Below are 13,087 nucleotides of genomic sequence, written 5' to 3'. Positions count from 1 at the left end.
TCAGATGGAGTGAGTTGTATCCATACTGGGGGAGCCGCTCCTTGTCAGATGGAGTGAGTTGTATCCATACTGGGGGAGCCGCTCCTTGTCAGATGAGGTGAGTTGTATCCATACTGGGGGAGTCGGTCCTTGTCAGATTGGGTGAGTTGTATCTATACTGGGGGAGCAGCTCCTTGTCAGATGGGGTGAGTTGTATCCATACTGGAGGAGCCGCTCCTTGTCAGATGGGGTGAGTTGTATCTATACTGGGGGAGCAGCTCCTTGTTAGATAGGGTGAGTTGTATCCATACTGGAGGAGCCGCTCCTTGTCAGATGGAGTGAGTTGTATCCATACTGGGGGGCCGCTCCTTGTCAGATGAGGTGAGTTGTATCCATACTGGGGGAGCCGGTCCTTGTCAGATGGGGGGAGTTGTATCCATACTGGGGGAGCCGGTCCTTGTCAGATGGGGTGAGTTGTATCCATACTGGGGGAACCGCTCCTTGTCAGATGGGGTGAGTTGTATCCATACTGGGGGAGCCGCTCCTTGTCAGATGGGGTGAGTTGTATCCATACTGGGGGAGCCGCTCCTTGTCAGATGGGGTGAGTTGTATCCATACTGGGGGGGCGCTCCTTGTCAGATGGGGTGAGTTGTATCCATACTGGGGGAGCCGCTCCTTGTCAGATGGGGTGAGTTGTATCTATACTGGGGGAGCCGCTACTTGTCAGATGGGGGGAGTTTTATCCATACTGGGGGAGCCGCTCCTTGTCAGATGGGGTGAGTTGTATCCATACTGGGGGAGCCGCTCCTTGTCAGATGGGGTGAGTTGTATCCATACTGGGGGAGCCGCTCCTTGTCAGATGGGGTGAGTTGTATCCATACTGGAGGAGCCGCTCCTTGTCAGATGGGGTGAGTTGTATCCATACTGGAGGAGCCGCTCATTGTCAGATGGGGGGAGTGTTACTGGGGGAACCGCTCCTTGTCAGATGGGAGGAGTGTTACTGGGGGATGAGAAAATTAAGACAGGTTGATGTTTTCTGCTCCCCAGCACTCACTTCCTCTTTTCCCATATCTTAGGAGTATACCTTCCAAGATGTTGGGAGCAGGGGCATATCCCGATCATTGAAACTATGCTCACAGGCGATGTCCATCAGACTCATTCTGTTCCCTAGGCAATACCTTTAAATCACAGGGTTGCAAAATTACAGTACATATTATGGATGGTTGGTACTAGTGTTGAACTAACTTGCCAAGTTGTTCAGGTGCAGCAACGATCTCTAAACCAGAATGCTCGGCATTTGATTCCCATTGTCTGGAAGAGTTGGATGCCGCCCTCGAGCTGCCAGGAAAACACGGGTACAGTCTATGGCCTATGGCTGCATCCGTGTTTTTCAGAACTCCCTAGGGCAGCATCCAACTTCTCAAGCCGCCAGAAATCAAATGCCGAACGTTCGGGTTCAAAGAACGTTGCAGAACCTCGGCAAGTCGTTCTGCAAGTCCGCTCAACACTAGTTGACACTAAATTTGCCTGCAAGCCCAAAGAGGACAAAGTATTTGCAGAAGAGTCCTTTCATAGCTATATCCTCTCTTCTGTTGATTCTTCCTAGAGCAGAAACAGGGCTTTAGGCCCTTGAGTAAAACCTCCTTGAACTTCACAAGATGTCGTGATCACCACAATCTGTACCCAGATCCATTTTAGGTGAAGCTTTAGTAACTGGATAAGGATTTTGGTCCATAAAAGTAACTGTTATGTTGCCTGCAGCTGGGTACTGACTAGGCCTAACCCTTTTCACAGGGCCTAGCAAACTTGGAATAGACTAGCACACCTCCAACTCCTTCGCTGGTCTAGGCAGGACTGACACTGACCAATGGATACAACTTTACACCTCCTACCCCTTCCCTGTTTGATTTAGGATTAACAAGAAGGATCCAGCCCTCTGCAGAGGGAAGGTTGTAACTTAGGTTTGCAGTAATTGGTTCCATGAGTTGAACCTTGGAAACCATGTGACCATAGTTCCATACATCCTTGACAGTTAACCCCCTTGTAAATTTAGACACTTTGAAAGAGATTCCCATAGCCACACAACAACTTTATCCTTCTAATATCTGGTATATGGGTATCAGGACACTGCATTATCAATAATGAAAACTAATTAAAGAATTCTGAGTTACCATCTTCTCATATTTCTCTATCTTGTAGAATTGAAGTCGGACTCCTCCCTGCTTGTCATCATTAGTCCAGTGGTCACCTTTGTTCTTGTCACCTTATCCGTCTGTTTTATTGAAAATACACAGACGTAAGTGTCAGGGATCAGACTGTGAGATGAATAGTATATGTACTGTATATAGTCTACATACTGCAGTTATGGCTAGAAGTAGTTTATTAAAGTTATTCCAGTACATATGTACTATAAGTAACAGACTATATGACTCTACATGGATAACATAGACAAGGAAAGTATATACATGGTCCTGGTAACACACGACTCATCAGTGCACACGTCATGTAAAACTGTAGGGTGACGTTAGTGATAAATAATATGGGGGGTCCACACAGTATTGTTTGTTTAAAAAGACCCCAAAATCAACATCAGAATCGTCCTAACATCCCATAGTGCTCCTTACTCTGATACTATTATGTGGAATTGTGGTGGCCCAGGGGTGCTGTTCCTGATGGTACGATACCGCTGTGGCGCTTTTCACGGGGCTCGGAGAGATTGAGTCAGCAGGGTACCTTGGCTAATCGCACTTCTCCACTTTAGAATCCTTGATCAGGCTTGCAGGACCTTAAGATACTTGAGAAGGATAATCACCCCACAAAGTGAATAGGTTGGGTCCCCTCTTAAGGCAGTAGTTGCCCCTTTAGTGGGTTAGCATGCCATAGCCTGGCTTGCAGAAACTTAGGGGGAAAAAAATCAGCTTACAGACTATTGGGTTAATCAAGTACCTGGCCGCAGGGCCAGGCCCTGGATGGGACCCCACAGAAATGCCTGCTTTGTGTAGGTTTGCATAGGAACTTAACTAAACCCCCCTGGCTCTGCTCACCAAACTTATTCTTTAGGGAATGGACTAGTTTCCTATTGGTGGAGCCGACTGTGTGGTAACTCAACACCTGATAGGCCAGAACCTGGAGAGAAGCTTCTAAAAGGGCTTGGGATAGGCCCAAAAATAAGGAGGTGGCTGGCAATCTTCCTTTCATGTACCTAATCCCTTTGCAGACTTCAGTATGCTTGCTGTAGAAAGAAATAGTTAGTGCCATCTTGTGGCCAAAATGCAGTAAGACACCTTCCCATATAAAACCCTGTAAAATACAATACTCAGTGCCGGCCATGTGCATACACAGAAAGCAGAGGCACACGGATTCTGGGACAATGCACTATTTTTACACCATATTATTATAATTTTATTATCTTTATGAAGAACAAGGGAAGGATGAGGGTAATCTGCAAGAAGTGTCTCTATATTTTCTATGTCCAGAATATGATCCGTTGTACATATGTTCTTGTATAAGCGACGTTTCAGGCAACAACGCTTCATCAGGTTTTAGGCTATGTGCACACACTGTATGAGACTGGCCGTACCGTCACGGAACGGCCGGTCTCTGGCTGGATCATTTAGACGGTACTTAAGTACCGGCCGGGTGATCTTTCCGGCCGCGGAGCTCTGATTCGGGCACATCAGCGCGCACCCGCATCAGAGCTTCCCATACCACACAGTGAAGCGAGCGGCCGGAGCCACTTTCTTCACTGTGTGAACTGACAGGTCTTTCTGCAGCCAGAATTCACTGAATTCCGGCCGCAGAAAACTGACATGTCAGTTTTTTCCGGCGCCGCATGGGATCCCGTCCGGAGCCCATATGATGTGTGTACACTCCGGCCGGGATGCCATTGAACATAAGGCTATGCTCCACCCCGCAAAACTACGGCCGTAGTTCTGCGGTGAGAACTACGGCCATAGTTTTACGTAGTGTGAACATAGTCTTAGGGAGGAATAACTGCACACTGTACAGATGAGACCTTCATGAATTCTTCTTATTTAAGTTTATGAGGGTGGTATGGAGGTGTGAGATGTGGCCCCCCAGCCCCACATGCCATATCCAGGAAAGAGCATAACTAAGAGACTCCTGGGGCCCCCTGCAATTTCAAGAACAAGGACCCTGAAATCCCAGGTACTGTATATAAAGAATGAATCGAGAGGTGGCGCTCATGTGCAACTCGCAACTCAATATAGCTGGGATTTTGGGGTCCCTGTTCTCAAAATCATGAGGGCCACCCAGTGGTCAGGCCCTCCGCGACCTCTGCTGGGGAGACTGTAGATAGTAGGGCATAAATACCCCAAATGGGAATAACCCTTTTAAAAAACTTATCCCATGTCACAGGGACATGTCAAAAGTTTTGATCAATTGGGGTCTCAAGACCCTCGCCAATGAGGAGAAGGGGCAAAGAAAATTTCCCTCCCTAGCTCACTGTGATATCTGTCCAGGTGGCTCCATTTTACATCTACGGGGCCTCTGGATGACTGAGATGATTGACAGTGCGGAAGTGCATCGTGCTTCCCACTCAGTTTTCTGATTGGTGGGGGTCTTAGTAGGGATACCAAAAGATTTGACATCTCCCTGTGACATATAAAATAAAGAAAGGCCAATAGCATCCAAGTAGGGTAAAGGAATCTTCAACTTTACTCCATCCAAGATGGTGAAATTGACTGAAATACTGTAAGTGTGACGGAAGAGATGCACAAGCCAAATACAACCTCAGGCAATGTTCCCACTATGTCTTTTTTTTGCCCGTTTTTCTGTGCAATCATGGCCGTCATTATGAAATAGTGGCCGTTATTTGGACTCAAATTGGCCAAGAAAAAGTCAAACTGGCATCATACCTTAGGAATAATGATGGAATTACATAGGTAAACTGATATCAGGTATAGGAGTGTTAGAGGATGGACCTATACATCCCATCTATATTTATGATATCTGCCTCCTGGAGTCCAGCGGTGATATGGTCCTAAGGAGATCACACAGGATACAGTGACTCCTCTGGTTTCTGTATCTAAAACTCCTCTATCTTTTCTGAGGTGGATGAAGCCAACGACGTCCACTTACCTCCCTGGTTCCAGCACCGGGTCCTGGATCACTGTGCTCCGGTCTGCGCTGCCCGGCTGCTTCCTACCCGTTTCCTGGTCTCTGATGCGGGCTCTCTGATGTGAGCTCTGAGGCGTGACGTTTCAAGCCCGGCAAGCCAGTCAGTGGCAGTCGCCTGGCTAGCCGGGCATGAATTTCTCAAGCTCAATCCGCAGTCTGCTCAATGAACTGACGTGAACACACCCTTATTACCAACACTCACAGTTTAAGTGTGTCCTAAAGACTCATCTCTTCAGGTTTATAACATTTCCTAAATTTGTCTTCTCTCCTGCTGTCCCCTCATCTTTTACTTTATATCTCCGTCCGCTCCATGCACTTTGGAGGGTGACTGCCTCACCCAACACATATAGGCACCCTCCGATGGCAAACACTTACTGCCTCTCGTGTCATTCCCAGTCCTCCTAGTGTGTAAGCTCTTGTTCCCCCCCCAGTCCTCCTAGTGTGTAAGCTCTTGTGTCCCCCCCCCCCCCAGTCCTCCTAGTGTGTAAGCTCTTGTGTCCCCCCCCAGTCCTCCTAGTGTGTAAGCTCTTGTGTCCCCCCCCCCCAGTCCTCCTAGTGTGTAAGCTCTTGTATCTCCCCCCCCCCAGTCCTCCTAGTGTGTAAGCTCTTGTGTCCCCCCCCAGTCCTCCTAGTGTGTAAGCTCTTGTTCCCCCCCAGTCCTCCTAGTGTGTAAGCTCTTGTTCTCCCCCAGTCCTCCTCCTAGTGTGTAAGCTCTTGTGTCCCCCCCCCAGTCCTCCTAGTGTGTAAGCTCTTGTGTCCCCCCCCCAGTCCTCCTAGTGTGTAAGCTCTTGTTCCCCCCCAGTCCTCCTAGTGTGTAAGCTCTTGTTCCCCCCCCCAGTCCTCCTCCTAGTGTGTAAGCTCTTGTGTCCCCCCCCAGTCCTCCTAGTGTGTAAGCTCTTGTTCCCCCCCCCCCCAGTCCTCCTCCTAGTGTGTAAGCTCTTGTGTCCCCCCCCAGTCCTCCTAGTGTGTAAGCTCTTGTTCCCCCCCAGTCCTCCTAGTGTGTAAGCTCTTGTTCTCCCCCAGTCCTCCTCCTAGTGTGTAAGCTCTTGTGTCCCCCCCCCAGTCCTCCTAGTGTGTAAGCTCTTGTTCCCCCCCAGTCCTCCTAGTGTGTAAGCTCTTGTTCTCCCCCAGTCCTCCTAGTGTGTAAGCTCTTGTTCTCCCCCAGTCCTCCTAGTGTGTAAGCTCTTGTGTCCCCCCCCCCAGTCCTCCTAGTGTGTAAGCTCTTGTTCTCCCCCAGTCCTCCTAGTGTGTAAGCTCTTGTTCTCCCCCAGTCCTCCTCCTAGTGTGTAAGCTCTTGTTCCCCCCCCAGTCCTCCTAGTGTGTAAGCTCTTGTTCTCCCCCAGTCCTCCTAGTGTGTAAGCTCTTGTTCTCCCCCAGTCCTCCTCCTAGTGTGTAAGCTCTTGTTCCCCCCCAGTCCTCCTAGTGTGTAAGCTCTTGCCCCCCCATTCCTCCTAGTGTGAAAGCTCTTGTCGTCCCCCCCCCAGTCCTCCTAGTGTTTAAGCTCTTGTGTCACCCCAGTTCTCCTAGTGTGAAAGCTCTTGTCGTCCCCCCCCCCCCAGTTCTCCTAGTGTGTAAGCTCTTGTGTCACCCCCAGTCCTCGTACTCTAAAAGCTCTTGGGAGCACAATCTTTTGCGCTTCAGAATCTAAATTTATCTGTGCTATATAAGTAAATATTTATTATTATTATTATTATTATTATTAATAATAACTTATGGTTGGAAATAACAGATGTTAATTTATTTTACTTGCTATTATTATTATTATTATTTGCTGAATAAATATTTGGATACTCATCTATTGTGCAAAATACAGTAATTTGTGTCATTATTTATCATCTAAATCCAGTGCACGTCTCGTTCTCTAATTCACGTCCATTGTGCTTTGTTAAAATAAGCATTCAGAAATCCCATTGACTTGCGATGCAGTGCAAATCTATGGGACTTTGGAAAAGTGAAAGTGAAAAGAGGTTAAAGGACAACTCCGGTGCTGATTAAAAAAAAATAAATAAAAAAAATCAATCATAAACCTAGTTTTCACACTTACCATCCCTCCTGAGTCTGTCTCCGTTTGAATTTCCCGCTGTTTGCAGGTCCCTGAAGCTCCAGCTGGTGTCTTCATTTCTTCTTCACTTCCTGGTTTGGGCTTTCCCATGGTGCACTTTGTCTCATATAATGTCTGTGCCCAACTACCCCGCCCCTTCCCCAAAACACACACACAAAGTGAAACCTGATCGCTATTAGCTCAGGGCTGCAGGGCTGAGGGAGAGAGGAGGGGGAGACAAGCAGCAGTGACAGATGAAAGAGCAAATGACTCAGAGAGGAGAGAGAAGTGCTTATCTGCACAGAGGACAGAGGAGATAACAGGATCCATTTACCTACAGTACTGGGCACTGATAGAGGGGGGAGGAGGGGATCCCTGTAACTGGTGAGGAAAGAGAAGAAGATTCATTCACCAACTCTGTAAAACTGTTAGATGGCTTACAACTTGCTCAGCCAATCAGAGTCATCTGACTAAGGGAGGCTGGCCTAACAGGGCTTAGACCCACCTCCCTCTTGATGATGTCATTGTCACAAAATGGCTCCCACAGAGCAGCCTGGGGTCAACAGTCATTAGGTAAGAATGAGTTTACTTCACTTCCTAGTCTAGGGTTAAGGGGGGAAAAGACAGGGAAGGGGGGCAGATAGGTGATTGAAGCATATTACAGTTATATAACTTTTTGTAATGTGTTTCAGTTACTGGGAAAAAGCTTTTCACCTGAGTTGTCCTTAAGGAGTGTGCGAGTTTGTCTGCAGCCTGCCCTTACGCTACCTGATTCCGGCTCTGGCTTGCTTCGGCGGTTCCCGGTGTCTTCAGCAAGCCGGAGCGGGGACCAGGTGAAGTATATGCTCCAGCCAGCAGCTCTGCATCCAGATCAGCTGATCCATACTACAAAAATATTAGAGGATAGTACAGCTACCCCAAAAAACCGAATAGATAGAAGAAGACAAATACAGGATGATCCCTAATATTAACAGTACCAGCTAAAATTAGTGCATATGGACATCATACCGTGTTTCCCAAAAAAAAACAGTTATTAATATTAATGTCCTACAGCACAGCAGGGACAGAGTGTACAGTATGGCGGCTTCTGGCCACCAGGGGAGCTCACCACAGCACACTTGTACATTGTACAGCACAGCAGGGACAGTCTATGGTGTTGCAACTTCTGACCACCAGGGAGAACTCATTGCAGCACATGTGTACAGCACAGCAGGAACAGTGTTCAGTATGGCGGCCTCCAGCCACCAGGGGGAGTTCACCACAGCACACTCATACAGCACAGCAGAGACAGTATATGGTATTGCGGCAGGCGACGGTGTAATGGCAGACTGTTTGCAGCTCTACATCTGGTGGTAGGGGACAACAGGGATGGTGGCAGGCAACGGGCCTCTTGATACAAGTGACGGCCTCGGAAGGAAACATCGGGATTAGCGGCAGATTCAAGCTGCATGCCCTGGCGTTCTGTTTGGCGGGAATGCTTCCAAACAAAAACTCAGCTAGGTCTTACCTTTAAGGGATATTTAGCAATTCAGCAAAACCTCTACTAGGTCTTATTTTAAGGGATGTCTTATTTTGGAGGAAGCAGGGTAGCTGGTGCCCTGATAACTACTAAAGGTCTTCTAAACTCCTATAATCTGTAACCCTCCATGTCCCTGTACACACAGCTCCTCCAGACTTTTTATACTGTAGAGAATGGCCCCATTACCAGGTGTTTTGTAAGAGGTTAGTGGTGCCCACCAAGCGCTGATCCATTGCTTCCTGCAGGTGCTAAAGACTAACCGCATGGTTACACCGAGCAATAACTTCACTGAAGACGTTTTCCTCTGTGCACACCGTTACAATACGCAGTCCCCTAAAGTCCCTATTACACGGGGCGATTCAGAGGAGCAAACAGGCGCCAACCTGTCAGGTTAGCGCTCGTTTGCTCCTCGTTCCCCGTTCGCTGACATTACACTTGCCAGCAATGAGCGGGTAAGAGGAGGGGGCCGCGGGGAGCTGTAGGGGGGCTGCCTGGGTGATCGCACACTCTCCTGTTCTGAGCCTCCTGAAGGATTGGGCTCCCTCTAGTGGCAGGCGTGTGTCTGTTCACCTGTATTTATAGCTCAGCCCACAGGTTCAGGAGGATTCTAGCCTGTTCACCTGAAGGTGTATATAGCCACCACCTCCACACCTCTGTGTTCAGTTGTTGGTAAGTTTCAGTCAGCAAACCACATCTGTGCTCCCTGGCCACTTCCTTGCTTCCTAGCAATCTTCTAGCCCTTTGGATCTTGTTCCATTTCTGATTCTCAGTTCAGCTCCAGTCTGAACAACACCTTATCATATTTTGAAGTGTGACGGCAGAAGAAGAACAGGCTCCTTTACTCCTTCACTACCATCAGTCAGACCTTCTGTGAGGGCCAGGGACCTAGAGTGAAGCCCATCCTGCCATGCGGCAGGCTCTGGTAAAAAACAGAGGCTCCTTAGACTCCGTTCCTTGGAGAAGACACGTCAGGACTATTCGGTTATCCATGGGATCTACCTCTTTCTGCCTGCCCCATCCCTTACAGGCATCGCTAGGCGTAAATGTCCAGGAAAATAGCCTAGCCACAAAACTTTTTTGCCCCACGCCGGCACTGCAGAACATTCAGATTTCAGCTTTTTGTCTTCTCCACTTGAGCTCATAAGGTTTCAGGACATGCTTGAATTTGTAGTTTCGGCCGGATGAGCAAACAAGTGGGAATTCAGAATCAGAGTCTGGCTGGTGGCCATAAGCCATGTGCTTCCATACTCTATGGCAGGAAAGGGGAACCTTCATCCCTCCAGCCAGTGTCGGACTGGGGTACCTTGGCCCACCAGGGAAATTGATTCTTGGGGCCCACCTGACATACACAGACAAAGGCAATGTTCACACTATGGAGGAGACCGGCTGTTCCGTGAACCCGGCTGGGTCACGGAACGGCCGGTCTCAGCCCAGATCATCACGTCCGGTACTTAAGTACCGGCCGGATGATCTTTCCTCCATGGAGCTCTGATGCGGGCGCATCAGCGCGCGCCCGCATCAGAGCTTCCCATAGCACAGAGTGAAGCAAGCGGCCGGAGCCGCTCGCTTCACTGTGTGAACTGCCAGGTCCTTCTGCGGACCCATAGCAAACAATGCTATGTTCCACGCCGCACATCTACGGCTGTAGTTCTGCGGCGAGAACTACGGCCGTAGATTTACGTAGTGTGAACATAGCCATAATCAGCGGCAAACCTTTCACGTTACTACAGTGACTTTGCATTGAGCTGTGTATGTGAACAGCAATGCTAGTGCACTGCCAGTCACTTGTACAGTTGTTACTGGTTTATGCAGTTACGGTAAAACAGGATTATTTATGTAGAAACCTAAATGAAATTTCAAGAATATTGCTGCAAAAACATATGAAAAATGTCATGTGTGAACACAGCCTCAGAAGATGAAGGAGAAAATGACCATCTAGTCTTCTCTTCTATTACAATTTCCAGCAGAGGAGACCCATAACGGTTCATTCTAGCCTCACCACAAGCTGTTGGGCTAGAATAAGACTTTTAAGGACCTTCATGAATGGCATATCAGTGGTCATTAAAGCATTAAAGGGGTACTCTGGTAAAGAAAAAACAATTTTCAACTCTGATGTCAGAAGTTACAGATCAGTAAATTGCTTTACTTGGTGTATTCTCTCCAGTCTGACACAGTGAGACTGTCCAGAACTGTCTCAGAGCAGCAGCAAATCCCCATAGAAAACCTCTCCTGCTCTGGACCGTTCCTGACATGGACAGAGGTGGCAGCAGAGTGCACTGTGTCAGACTAGAGAGAATACACCACTTCCTGCAGGACATACAGCTGCTGATAAGTACTGGAAGACTGGAGATTTTTAGTTAGGACCGGAAGAAGCAGATGGGAGTGCACCAGAGGATTCGGCCCCAATTCACTGAATTGCGGCGGGCGAAAACTGACATGTTCTTTGCAGCGCAGTATGGGATCCTGGCCGAAGCGTATACCATGTGTATACTCTCCGGCCGGGATCCCATAGCAGTAAAGGCAGTGTCCTACACCGTACAGAGTACAGCCGTTGTTGCAAATGGCAACAACGGCAGTACTTTTACATAGTGTGAATCTAGCCTTATCAAGGTGTGATCTGCCATTGTATACATGTACAAGGAAATGGCAGAGAACACCATAAGGCGCACATGGCGTATTACTGCAGAACAGATTTGTGCCAGTAGCTAAACTTGCTGCTCACCATGGGGGCTACAAGCCCAACACTGCCAGTCACTTTAGTGGTGGTTTATACACCTTGACGCCATCTGCAGCCCTTTCAACACAACCAGGAGACTCGGTACAATCATTCCGCAGGAGAGACAGCACCAAAGTGACTTTATTCACTCCCTCTTGTGCGACTAAAATTAAAACATCACACTAGAGGGTTTGAATAAAGTCACAAAATTTTTTTACTACTTCGGTGCTGTCTCTGCTGCTTTTTTAAAACTCTGTTCAGATGGAGTGCATTATCCTACCTGATGCTGCTTATATATTTATTTTTTGAGTCGGTGCAATAATTGAGAAGACGTTCGCCTTTTGGAGGTCCCAGTTGTGCAGGAGATCTGTGAGGCTTAGGCGCCGATCAGCTGATTCAGGATTCTCACATCAAAGATGATAGGAGTTGTAGTAGACCTAACAGTAAGACTTTAATCAATGGATGTTTTGAGGGGAACCTTCTTCGTCAGATCTATTGAGGGTTTTCTACAAAACGCCTCATCCATTGATTAAAGTCTTACTGTTACGTCTACTACAACTCCTATCATCTTTGATGTGAGAATCCTCAATCAGCTGATCGGCGCCTAAGCCTCACGGATCTCCTGCACAACTGGGACCTCCAAAAGGCGAACGTCTTCTCATCACATACACATACATACATACATACATACATACACACAGAGATACACAAACATGCAGACACAACACACCTTACATATATACATACATCTAATCATACTAACACACACACACACAGGACAGACAGATACAAAAGCATGCAGATTACATATATACAATAAAATATCTATAGAACTACATTACATAATATACACTATAAACATGGTAGATGCACACACACACACACACACACATGCACATTACATAGATATAACACTCACATGCATAAACACATGACACAGATGTACAAACACACACACACACAGGCACATTACATAGATATAACACTCACATGCATAAACACATGACACAGATGCACACACACACATACACACACACACACACACACACAGGCACATTACATAGATATAACACTCACATGCATAAACACATGACACAGATGTACAAACACACACAGATGACAAAGACAGACAAATATACAGTAAACAAAACTCACATGTTAAGCAGGGCAGGAAGCTCCATGGAGTCCTCTGGTCTCCATCTTCACTTCCTCTTCTCCCAGCCAGACTCGCAGCCTGCAGCCCCTCCCCCTTCTCTTCTGCACCGACTGCACACACAGTGGCAGAAGAGAAGAGATGTCACTGCAGAGGGGAGGGGGATGGAGGGGCCCTGCAGCTGCTCCTTCTCTTTGCATCTTCCTGATAACAAGCAGGGAGCTGGGCCACACTGACTGAGTGCAGGGGGAGGGGAGGGCCCATGATTAGCTCATTGGGCGGTGCTGATGCCGATCTTTACTCCCCACAGCAGTGTGGGAGCCAGCAGGGGGCCCCCTTGAGCTCCCCATACTAAACGGGATCTAAACAGGAGGCCCCTCTCCGGCTCAGGGGCAGGGCCCAGCAAGAGGGAGGAGGGGGCGGGGCCCAGCAAGAGGGAGGAGGGGGCGGGGCCCACCGGGGAATCCCCCGGCTCCCCGGTGGCCCAGTCCGAGCCTGCCTCCAGCTGTTGCAAAACTACAATTCCCATCATGCCTGGGC

The 13,087-nt window shown here is 48.2% G+C and overlaps 1 long non-coding RNA gene across 1 annotated transcript; it reads right to left on the bottom strand.

The window, feature by feature from the left end:
• Window positions 1-409: 409 nt before the first annotated feature.
• LOC138802340 (uncharacterized) lies at window positions 410-12,652 on the bottom strand. Its single transcript, XR_011364748.1, has 3 exons — window positions 12,550-12,652; window positions 2,151-2,251; window positions 410-1,157 (listed from the first exon to the last, which is right to left on the bottom strand). It is a non-coding gene; the product is annotated as an uncharacterized lncRNA (long non-coding RNA).
• Window positions 12,653-13,087: the final 435 nt, after the last annotated feature.

Source organism: Dendropsophus ebraccatus, chromosome 10 (genome assembly GCF_027789765.1).
Source record: "Dendropsophus ebraccatus isolate aDenEbr1 chromosome 10, aDenEbr1.pat, whole genome shotgun sequence".
Taxonomy (NCBI): domain Eukaryota; kingdom Metazoa; phylum Chordata; class Amphibia; order Anura; family Hylidae; genus Dendropsophus; species Dendropsophus ebraccatus.
Note: the sequence above shows the minus strand (reverse complement) of the source record. Positions and strands in the feature narration are given on the sequence as shown.